This window comes from Leucoraja erinacea, chromosome 9, assembly GCF_028641065.1.
Source record: "Leucoraja erinacea ecotype New England chromosome 9, Leri_hhj_1, whole genome shotgun sequence".
Taxonomy (NCBI): domain Eukaryota; kingdom Metazoa; phylum Chordata; class Chondrichthyes; order Rajiformes; family Rajidae; genus Leucoraja; species Leucoraja erinaceus.
The window spans coordinates 61,961,554-61,974,112 of record NC_073385.1 but is presented as its reverse complement, the minus strand read 5'-3'; the positions used below and the strand labels follow the sequence as shown (position 1 = coordinate 61,974,112).

At 47.4% G+C, this 12,559-nt stretch overlaps 1 protein-coding gene across 1 annotated transcript in view; it reads right to left on the bottom strand.

The window, feature by feature from the left end:
* Positions 1-12,559, bottom strand: part of plekhh1 (pleckstrin homology domain containing, family H (with MyTH4 domain) member 1) — a 123,491-nt gene that overhangs the window by 91,047 nt on the left and 19,885 nt on the right. The window lies entirely within an intron of this gene.

Here is a 12,559-nt window from a genome sequence, read left to right as displayed (position 1 = left end):
AGAGAAGAATACATGGATAGAGTTGAATGATGTGTTTTTTTCGCTGCTATTTAATCTGACGAATCTTTGATTTTCACACAGTTCTCTTACCAAACACAGAGGTCCATTTTAACACCACTGGAAACAGTTCAAGTGGGAAGTTAGACTTAGTTTGTGGGCTGCACATGTCCCATCGGGCACGACTCACAACCAGGCTTTGGATGGGCAGCTGAGATGCCTGGCCTGACCCTTCTTTATTTGAAGACCTCCTGAGCCTTGCTTGTGATTTCATCTAAGTCTGAGCAAGGCCACCTCTGCCATGGGGGGGGGGTGTCAGTGGTGCAGCTGGTAGAACTGCTGTCTCTCACCCGGGGTTCGATCCTGACCTCAGGTGCTGTCTGTGCAGAGTTTGCAGGTTCACCCTGTGACCGTACGGGTTTCCGCCACCATCCTAAAGATGTGCCGGTTTGTCGGTTAATTGGTCTCTGTAAATTATCCCGAGTGTGTTAATGTCAATGAAAGTGGGACAACATAGAACAAGTGAGAATGGGTAAACGATGATCAACGTGGATTAGACAATAGACAATAGAAAATAGGTGCAGGAGTAGGCCATTTGGCCCTTCGAGCCAGCATTGCCATTCAATGTGATCATGGCTGATCATCCCCAATCAGTACCCCGTTCCTGCCTTCTCCCCATATCCCCTGACTCCGCTATCTTTAAGAGCCCTATCTAGTTCTCTCTTGAAAGCATCCAGAGAACCTGCCTCCACCACCCTCTGAGGCAGAGAATTTCACAAACTCACAACTCTCTGTGAGAAAAAGTGTTTCCTCGTCTCCGTTCTAAATGGCTTGCCCCTTATTCTTAACCTGTGGCCCCTGGTTCTGGACTCCCCCAACATCTGGAACACGTTTCCTGCCTCTAGTGTGTCCAAACCCTTAACAATCTTATATATTTGGTGGGCTGAAGGGACTGTTTCCATGCTATATCTCTAAACTAAACACCAAAGTGAATTGGGAGGTACACAAAAAAGCTGGAGAAACTCAGCGGGTGCAGCAGGGTTTCGGCCCGAAACGTTGCCTATTTCCTTCGCTCCATAGATGCTGCTGCACCCGCTGTGTTTCTCCAGCTTTTTTGTGTACCTTCGATTTTCCAGCATCTGCAGTTCCTTCTTAAACAAAGCGAATTGGGATTTGCTGAGAGGGCAGTGAGGCCCAAACAGTGAGGTTTTTTTAGTGGAGAAAAGAAAAAAAGGACAAGAAAGTGTTCTTCACTTTCACTTCTCTCCATAGATGCTGCCTCGCCACACCCGCTGAGTTTCTCCAGCATTTTTAATCTATCTTCGATTTTTCCAGCATCTGCAGTGTTTTCTTAAACAAAAAACCTCACAAAGAAATATTAAGGTCTTCTTTTAAACCCTGAAAACTCCACGTTTCTAGAGGGCATCATTACTGCTGCCTGTTGGGTAGGACACCTAGGTGCCTGTGGCCCTCTGGGCTGGAGCTGGGTGCTGCAGTAATGTACTTGTGAGCAGCCCAAGGCAACGACCTTCCCAAGGGTTTGGCTGCTGGCTGCAACAATGCTGCCTGTGTGCAGCTGGTGGCTAATTGTGGAGTGGAACCTCAGCTTTGATCCAAAACATGTTCGGAGTGGAAGGAAAACAGTTGAAGTCGTTTTACGGGGATTCACTTAAAAGAAAAATAACACACACACACTAGGCAGCGAGAGAGCGGGAGAGTCTCGTGTTTCATAAATCACCTGTTAGATGTGTGTTCAGCAATTATGCAGCTTGTTTGAACCCACCTCTGTCCCTCTCGCCCCTCCACCCCCATCTCCTATCGAGGCCAGGCAGCTTCTGAGGAAGTTGTGAAACACATAGGGCAGGTTTCTCCGCTGAGCTATGTCTTTGAAGCTTGTGGAGCTGTGGGTGGCTGCAGGAGGGATTATGTCGTGAGCAAGGAAAAGGCTTAGCAACATGAGCCCTTTCCTCAGGAAGCTCAAGTACCCTCCCATCTGTTTTCGGGATAAGCCAAGCCATCTCAATTGAAAACCCATCTGTCTGCTCACGACCTCTGCACCAGACACTGCATTGGCTGGCGGGTCACTCCCCAACTGCACGCTCCTTGTCTGACAGCTTGATGCATTGCCTTTCTCTCCTAGATCCTACCTCCCATTTGGGATCTTTCCATGCAACAGGAGTAGCCGATTGTTACAACTGTACTGGGTAGGAGCCACACCCGAGTACTGTGCAGAGTGTTGGTTTCCTCAAGGGCGGCACAGTGGCCCAGCGGTAGAATTGCTGCCTTACAGCGCCAGGGTCCCGGGTTCAATCCTGACTAGGGGTGCTGGGAAACTGAAGGGAGCGACAATCAACTGCCACGGATACAAATAATGTCATACACAAGAAAGGGCAGATGCTGGTTGACAAAAAGTGAACACACGGTGCTGGAGTTACACAAAGACGCAGCAGAATTTTGTCATCCCGTCACCCATTCCTTCTCTGCAGAGATACTGCCTGTCCCGCTGAGTTAAACAGTGCCCACGGTAGACTCACGAGTCACTACGGTAAACTCACGGGCTACTACGTTCTTACAACGAGTTTAAAAGTTAAATTTTTTTACTACAAGAGTAAATTTGACTCGTGGAAATCTTTCATCATGTTGAAAGATTTTCGCGAGTTAACAAGTTTCCCGAGTACCTGCCGTTAGCGTTACGAGTTCCGACGTTCCCACTACGTTAATTCCACGTGATTACCACGAATTTGATTTGTTTTAACTCGGGATCACTCGTGGGTGGACTCGCACCGTGAGACCAGGGGTTTAACTATCTTTTGAATGCATCCAGTGAATCAGCCTCCACTGCCTTCAGAGGCAGAGAATTCCGCAAATTCACAACGCTCTTGGTGAAAACGTTTTTCCTCATATCAATTGTAAATGGCCTACCCCTTATTCTTAATCTGTGACCCCCTGGTTCTGGACTCCCCCAACATCGGGAACATGTTTCCTGCATCTAGCGTGTCCAATCCCTTAATAATTTTATATGCTTCTATAAGATCCCCTCATCCATCTAAATTCCAATGAATACAAGCCCAGTCGTTCCATTCTTTCATCATATGACATTCCCACCACCCCGGGCATTAATTTTGTGAACCTACGCTGCACTTCCTCAAAAGCAAGAATGTCCTTCCTCAAATTAGGGGACCAAAACTGCACACAATACTCCAGGTGTGGTCCCACCAGATGGCATGACAGAGGACATGTTGAGGTTTCCACTGGTGGGAGAGTGGTCCATGAGAGGACTTAGCTACAAGATTAGGGGCGCTCACTTTAAAACCGAGGAATGTGGAAATTTCTTCTCGTAGTGTGGCGTGAATCTTATGAATTCTCTGCACCAGAGGTTGGATCACTGGAGGTATTTTAAAGTATTTTTTTTGGAACGATTGGAGATTTGAGGAATTGGCAAATGAGTTGAGGTCTCAGGCAGTTCAGTCACAATCACAGTGAATGGTGTGGCGGTATTGAGGGATCATGTGACTAACACCTGCTCTCACTTGTCCTTGCAATTCTTGGGCGTTTCATATTGTGATACACTGCCTACCCCACCTTACTTGCCCAAAGTCCTCGTTGCAACCACACTGTGTCCATTACCTGACTGGAGAATTCTTTCTTTCCTTCAATTCCAAGAATTTTGTGGCTGGTACACAAAATCTCCAAATAATTGTTTTTTTAATTTAAAAAACCCGTCTAAAAACTTTGGTGTGAACTCAAACTTCTGAGGTACCAATTTGTCCACCGTGGTGGTCTACAACTGGGACCAGATAGTTGCTGAAGATAATTTGAGCTTGACTTACAATACAATAGGAATGTACAAGATCTTCATAACACATGATGAGCGTTTGACGGCACTGGGCCTGTGCTCGCTGGAGTTTAGGAGGATGAGGGGCGATCTTATTGAAACTTACAAAATAGTGAATGGCTTGGATGTGGAGAGGATGTTTGCACTAGTGGGAGAATCTAGGATTAGAGGTCATAGTCGCAGAATTTAAGGATGTTCCTTTAGGAGATGAGAAGGAATTTATTTAGTCAGAGGGTGTTGAATCGATGTATTTCTTTGCCACCAAAGGCAGTGAAGGCCAAGTCAATGGATATTTTTAAGGCAGAGATAGATAGATTCTTGATTATTATGGGACTCGGAGGTTATGGGTAGAAGGCAGGAGAATGGGGTTAGGAGGGAGAGATGGATCAGCCAAGATTGAATGCATTTCGTTGTCTCTGTACTGTACACTGACAATGACAATTAAATTGAATCTGAATCTGAATCTGATCTGAATGATAGAGTAGACTTGATGTTCAAGAATGAACTGCAGATGCTGGAAAATCGAAGGTAGACAAAAGTGCTGGAGAAACTCAGCAGGTGCGGCAGCATCTATGGAGGGAAGGAATTAGGCAACGTTTCGGGCCAAAACCCTTCTTCAGACTGATGTAGGGTGGGGGGGGGTGGGAGAAGAAAGGAAGAGGAGCCAGAGGGCTGAGGGAGAGCTAAGAAGGGGAGGAGACAATGGGCCGATTGGGCTAATTCTGCTCCTTTCATTTACGATCTTAATAAGGATAGGAATTTGAATTGATGCGAGGAGTAGGGGGTGCAGTAGAGTGATTAAGGATGGGCACGAGTGGGAGGGGGGTGAGGAGTAGAAGATAGAGGTCTTCATCACAAGCCTGGTGCTGAAGCTCAGGAGGTAGAGAGAGACTTGGCGATGCTTTGAGAGAGGTGGGAGAGACAAGGCCTGGCCTGTGAGTGGGGTTGGGGCAATGCTGAGAGCGGGTGAGTCCAGAGAATGCAAGGTAAGGAGTTTAAGTCAAAACCCAGTTATGACTCTAGAAGTGCCCAGTCCAATGTTAACCGTGTGGCGAGTTTGGAATGGTTGCTGCCCTGTTTTGCTCTACGATGCTGCCGACTCATCCGAGTCCAATCCCCTTCCCACTCCATCTCTCAACACTTGTGGCCGTACCATCAGCTGCCGAGGATGCAAAGCAATGATATTTCCTCCACTCGCCCCTTCAAACCTCTACAATGCACTGGCTCCTTTTAGACACTCTTGCAACTAACATAAAAGTTTGATCCAAACTCTGTCTCTCTTATTTGTTTGCTCCTGCCTGCCTTCTCAATCCTAAGACACGGTCTTTTAAATAAAACTTTAACAAGGAAACACAACTAGCATTTTTAGAAAACGTTTTGCGTAATAAAAGGTCTCGAGGTGCTTTGGCAGAGTTTAACACACACACGTCTGACACCAGTACAATTGAAGTGATTTCCTCCCATACCAGAAAGACATGCAAGGTCGGTAGGTAAATTGGCCACTGCAGATTGCCCCAAGTGCATAAGTGGGATAAGTAACGGGGGGAAATGAGTGAGGAATGGGATTGCTCTGCGATGCAGCAGAGATCTGATGGACCGAATGGTGTTGTAAAGACAGCTGGAAAGTAAATCGGAAATCCGGGTTCGGGTTAGTGTTAGAGCAGATGTGACAGGTGAATGGCTCGCGTGCCTGGAGATAAATGAGTCTCCCTACATGAGACAATGCTCACGAAGTGAAACAAATTGTAGTCCCTGCCTGAGCAACACAAAATCATAGAACTCCTTAAAGGAGCCACAGAGCCGAGTTGCTTTTCAGGGTTCCAATTTTTTTTATATCCACCCCTCTCTCCACTCTGCGCTTTGAGAATTACTAGCAGTTCCTTTCATTGAAGTCCAATGCCATTGTCCTAGGTTTGTCCCTCTCAAAAGAGCAGAACTGATAGCCTATTGAGCCACAACAGCTTGGATTAATATAATAATGGGCAATATTAGTTTAATTTAGTTTAGAACGCGCTGACCAGCGATATTAACACTATCAACACTATCTAACACTTAGATAACACTATCTAACACGATATTAACACTAGGAGCCTGTACATCTTTGGAGTGTCTCGGCATATTGGAAAGTCTTGGCAGGTTAGGCTGCATCTGATGAGCTTCCAAAAATTTGGTCAAGTATAGGTTTTAAAGCACATCTTGGGGGAGAGAGTGGCAGAGGAGGTTTACAAAGCACATCTTAAAAGGAGAGGTGGGAGGTTGAGAGAACAAAATAAAGAATGAATGGAAGACCAAATCCTTTCTCGACTTTAGTGGATTTCTGAAGTCCAGTCAGTGAGGTACGGTAGGAACGGGGGCAGATAATGTGGACACATCACACTCTCCCAAGAGTGAGATCATCTGCTTTGGTGATATATTCATGTCCACCAGTGATACAGCAACAGTGCAGAGAGCAGGGTCCGATCTTGACCTTGGGTGCTGTCTGTGTGGAGTTTGCACCTCATGTTGCCGACCTCCCCGTGGAGAGCCCCGTCAACTGTCTTCAGTCAGGTGAACGACAACAAACAGAGACAGCAGCAGCGCCGCAGCTTGGCGCCAACCCGGAGCATGCGTCCCTTGTAGGGCGGGTACCTACGGATGGCATCACCCTGCTGCGGACTTCTGCTGCCTCAAACACAAGAAGACCTTCCATGGCATTGAGTGAATCACTACTGAAAGCAAATTTTGGGCCCCATGTCTGAGGAAGGATGTGCTGGCCCTGGAAAGGGTCCAGAGGAAGTTTACAAGAATGATCCCAGGAATGTGTGGGTTAACAGATGATGAGCGCAGCGCAGAGCCTCTACTCACTGGAGTTTAGAAGATTGAGGGTGGGACCTCATTGAAACTTACCGAATAGTGAAAGGCATAGATAGAGTGGATGTGGAGTGGATGTGGAGAGGATGTTTCCACTGGTGGGAGAGTCTAGCCTCTCTATGACCAGAGGTCATAGCCTCAGAATTAAAGGATGCTCTTTTACAAAGGTGAGGAAGAACTTCTTTAATCAGAGGGTTGTTAAACTGTGGAACTCATTGCCACAGAGGGCTGTGGAGGCCAACTCAGTGGATATTTTTAAAGCAGAGACAGACAAATTCTTGATTAAAACTGGTGTCAAGGGTTATAGGGAGAAAGCAGGAAAATGGAATTAGGAGGCAGAGATCAGCCATTATTGAATGGCGGCAAGGACTCGATGGGTCGAATGGCCTAATTCTATCCCATAACTTGTGACTGCTGCCTTTGTCCCATCCATGAAAATAACAAAGATTGAAGACCATGGCTCAATGGGATATTATTAATGGCTACATGATGGTCAGTATGGATATGGTGGGCAGAAGGACGTGTTTCTGCACTGCAGGACTCTTGGTGCAAGGGACGAACATAGACACCGGCAGGGTGGGGGTGCAGAAATATCCAATATTGCACTCCCCATGATCTACATAGTCCTGGGGTCCTGCTGTGTGGATTTCCTGCGATGGCGACTGCTGTTGTTTGGGAGGCTCTGACTACATCCAGCATAGGTGCTCGTTTGCCCAATATCGGACTCCCAAATCACACTGTATTTCAGGTCCCATCATGGAAAGATGTCACCACGTGGGGAGAGGAAAAGATTCAAGGATGCGTCCAAACCTTCCTTGAGGAAAAAAATGCAACCCCCGCACTGTCTCCTGAGAATCTCCAGCCCAGGACTGCTCAAGGTTTGGGGTGGTGGGCGATATTGAGACCACAAATGGCATGCATTGGGAGCACATAGTTTGTTAGTGGAGGAAGAGGTGCATCTCCCCAAACTCCACCAGCTTGCCCCATCCTGTCACATCTGTGGCAAACACTACAGGTGATAAATGATAGGAGTAGAATGAGGCCTTTCAGCCCATCAAATCTACACCGCCATTCAATCAAGGCTGATCTATCATTCCCTCCTAAAGGGCCTGTCCCACTGCACGAGGTCATTCAGGAGCTCTCCCGAGTTAAAAAAAAAATCAAACTCGTGGTAAGTACGTAGAATGTATCTTAGCTGGTACGTCGGAGCTTGGGACGTCTCTTAGCGGCTCGTAGCGCTAACGGCAGGTACTCGGGAAATGCGGTAAGCTCGTGAAGATTTTTCAACATGTTGACAAATGTCCACGAGAGCCACGAGAGTCAGCTGAGGTGTCCAGTGTTGGGAATGTTGGGATGGGGTAGACCCTTCATCAGATGTACAAAGGTAGCAGGAAGGTAGGAAGGTGCTGCTTACTCATCCATTCACAGCCTCCGCAATGTCCCCACTAGGGAGGCGTGATAACCAGGGCCCTGATACTGATGTGTCACCTCTTTAGCATGCGAAGTACACACATTTTAGTGACACGTCAAGAGCCAAGTGTGTAATTGTCATATGTAAATAAAACAGCATACAAGTGCACCCATTCTGGTGTCTTTAACATGGAATCTGCCCCCCGTTACCCACTCTCCAATACACAACCCTGCCGTATAACACAGGCTATGTTCGCCTTCAAAAGATATGCGCGATGTAAAGCTTTATTTAATTGCAAAAGGCTCCCTTTGTCAAAGTAGATTTGAGCTCCAGATGGATAGTGTTCATTCCCCGACACAAAAGGCTGCTTCCGCAGCTCCCCAGCCCACAGAGGGTTAACCCTTACACCACCGTGTGCCCACAGGCACAAAGGGTGCATTGTTCAGCCTGTGATCTGCTCTCCGAGTTCCCTCACCTCTGCCACTTGCACAGGCTTCCCAGAAATTGAAATGTGACCTTCAGCACGACAGCAAAGAGACGTGGCCAATACCATGGCTGCCATGACCCCATTCTGCATCTCCACTCTGTTGTAAATGCTGGCAGAACGTTGCACAAAACCCTCAATCACAGAGGTCCAGTGTACACTGGAGATGTCTACTGGTCCCGGCACAGTCATTACCAAACTAAAATAGCATTGCCACTTAAATTATTGCTTTTAGAAATATAGACACAGAAAATACGTGCAGGATTTAGCCATGCGGCTCTCCGAGCCAGCACCGCCATTCATTACGATCATGGCTGATCATCCAAAATCAGCACTCCGTTCCGTCTTCTCATTTTGCACTGTACAACTAATGCTTTGCAAGATGACAATAAAGGTTGATTTGATTTGATTTCTCCTCATATCCCCCAATTCCTTTAGCCCTAAGAGCTATATCTAACTCCTTATGCTTCATTTTGTAAACTTAGTCACGGTTCCCAAAGTTTTCTAGACATTGAGAGTAGGGAATACAGGGCTGTCCCTCAGGCTCCAACCAGGCACATGGGATTTCAGGGACCTGGAGAATGTGGGAACATTCTCGTCAGTTCGGGGACGGCGCAAGATGGGAGTCAGCCGAGGTGTCCAGTGTTGGGAATGTTGTGATGGGGTAGATGGGGGAGAAACTGTGTCCACTGACAGAAGGCATTAGTAGATACAGGGCAGAGATGCAAGATCACAGCAAGGCAGGGAGAAAAGGGAACTTCTTGTAGTACGAAGATAGACACAAAATGCTGGAGGAACTCAGCAGGACAGGCAGCATCATTGGAGGGAAGGAATGGGTGACGTTTCGGGTCGAGACCCTTCTTCAGACTGATGTGGGAGGTACATAGATAAGGAAGTGTATAGATAAGGAAGTGTAAGGTGTGAATACCGGACAACGGGAATGGAGATCAAGGAAAATGTAGAGAAGATAATGTTAGTTGGTTCTTGCAGTACAGCAGCTTGATATAATCTACACAGATCAAACTAGGTGAGTAGGAAGGAACTGCAGGTGCTGATTTAAACCAAAGATAGACAACCCACTGAGTTACTCCAGCTTTTTGTGCAAGTCAAACTAGGAGCAGATCCACGAGAACTATCACAATGGAACTGGATTTTAAAAAACTGGGAAAGGTAGTCAATTAAGTCAAGTCATGTTTACCCTAGCGCCATTGTGCAAGTGAGGTACAGGTACAATGAAAATCATTCACAGTAGCTCTCAGGCACAGACTCAGACAAACACGCCAAATACAATAATTGGGGCAGTGTAATGGGGCAGTAAACATAATGAAATGGCTGGTTCACAAATAGACGTCCTCCTTTCCTGCAAGGAACTTGAATGGGAAAGAGAGAGAAGGCTAAAAACAAAGTGCAGGCAAACTATATTAGAATAAAGGGTTTAAGAGGGAACTGCAGATGCTGGAGAATCAAAGGTTACACAAAAAAGCTGGAGAAACTCAGCGGGTGCAGCAGCATCTATGGAGCGAAGGAAATAGGCAACGTTTCGGGCCGAAACCCTTCTTCAGACTGATCGGGGACGGGGGTGGGCGGGGACAAGAAAGGGAAAAGGAGGAGGAGCCCGAAGGCTGGGGGATGGGAGGAGACAGCAGGGGGGGCTGAGGAGGGGGAGGAGACAGCAAGGACTAACAAAATTGGGAGAATTCGATGTTCATGCCCCCGGGATGCAGACTCAATGCAGATTAGAATGAAGGGTTTTTGCATGGGCAGGGTGGGCCGAAGGGCCTGTTTCTGTGCTGGTGAAATTCTGATTCCATGTCCAGGTCTGCTGAGAATTAATTAATAGCGATCCAATCAGTATAGATCGTGAACAAGAGAGACGCAAGGGCCTACAGATGCAGGAGCCTCGAGCAAAATACAAAAATGTTAGAGGAACTTGGCGGGTCAGGTAGCATCTGTGGAACGAAATGGGCAGACAATGTTTCAGGACAGTACATTCTTCAGACTGATTGGAGTACGGGGAATAAGTTGGAAAAGAAATCCAGGGACGGGGCAAAGTCTGGCAAGTGATAGATAGACACAAAATGATGGAGTAACTCAGCGGGACAGGCAACATCTCTGGAGAGAAGGAATGGGTGACGTTTCAGGTAGAGACCATTCCTCAGACTAAATTGGAAGGGTCTTGCCCCAAAACATCACCCATTCCTTCTCTCCAGAGATGCTGCCTGTCCTGCTGAGTTACACCAGCATTTTTTGTCTATCTTTGGTTTAAACCAGCATCTGCAGTTCCTTCCTACACAGGCGATAGATAGATCCAGATGAGGGGAGCAAAGATTAACAAAGGCTAGGGGTGAAAAAGAGAAAAAAAATGTCAGATAAGGAAAGAGGACATCTCTTGATTAGTACGGGTGAAAGTACAGTACAGAGTGAGAATTCGTGATTAGTACGGGTGTCAGAGGTTAAGGGGAGAAGGCAGGAGAATGGAGTCAGGAGGGAGAGATAGATCAGCCATGATTGAATGGCGGAGTAGATTTGATGGGCCGAATGGCCTAATTCTGCTCCTATCACTTATGAAATGCAAAGCCAAAGGATGGGGGAATGGATGGAAGGGGTGAGGGGGAAGAGGGGAATGGATGGAAGGGGTCAGGGGGGGGAGGGATAATAGGGAAATAGGATACTCGAAGATGGGGGAATGAACATATGAAGAAGGGAAAAGGGACAGGGTGACGAGGGTGATGGGAGATGGTGGGAGAATTGTGTGCTCACCAGAGTGGTAAGGAGAAGGCATTAATTGAAATTGGAGAATTCAATGTTCACACAGTTGGGTTGTAAGCTGCCCAAGCAGAACATGAGGTGTTGTCTGTCCAGCTTGTATATGGCCTCACTCTGGCAATGGAGGAGACCAGGACTGGAAACGTCAGTCTGGGAATTGGAAGGGGAGCTACAAATGATTAAGGGCCTGTCCCACTTGGGCGTCATGTACGCGTCACGCAGATGACGCGCAAAGATTTTGTGAATCCCAAAATCCTGGGACCGCGCGTCACTGCCTACGCCATCACGCCTCACCACGTGCCATGCGCGCATCACGGCGCGCGCATCGTGCTTCGTGACGGGTAAATGACGCCCAAGTGGGACAGACCCTTAAGAATTTACATTGGCGATAGAGATATTAATATTGGACGAACACTCGATTAGTCTACACCTAGTCTCGTAAACACAAAAGGGCCATATCAGGAGCATCAAATGCAGTAAAGAAGGTTGCTAGAGATGCTCGTGAACCTGTGTCACCTGGAAGGTTTGCTGAGGATTCTGGATGAAACGAGAGAGGTGGTGACTGGAAAGGTGTCTCCTGTGGACCAAGTAGCTGCAGACAGACGCAACAGAAATAAGAAAGGGATCGAAAGTGCTGACTTGTTGTGGGATCACGTTGAAGGTGGTGGAATGCCAGAGAATGAGGAAGTTCGATGCAGAGGCTGGTGAGAGGAAAGGCAAGGACTCGGGGAACTCCATCCTTGTTCCTGCTGGAGCGGGGTGGGAGAGTGAGAGTAGAACTACGGGACAATGATGAGATGCGGGTAGAGATGAAGAAAATGAGAGCAAGGTATGGCGGGCTTACAATAGATGGAGTTCGAGGAGGTATAGTCAAGGCAGCTGTGAGAGTTAATGGACATAGTTTTGGACATCACAAGATCCTGGGACACCGCGCGTCACTGCCTATGTCACCACGCACCATGCATGTGTAATGCTCACCATACGCACATCACGTGCGTGTCATGGCGCACGTGCGTAAATTATGTTGCGTAAATTACGTGCAAATGACGGCCAAGTGGGACAGGCCCTTTGGTGATCATTTTGCTGAGCACGTGCTTTGGTCTGCTTAGGCCCGCTGGATCAACCAGTTGCTAACCATTTTAACTCCCCTTCCTATTCCCGTACCGACTTTTCTGTTTTGAGCTTCATCCATTGCCAGAGTAAGGCCACATGCAAA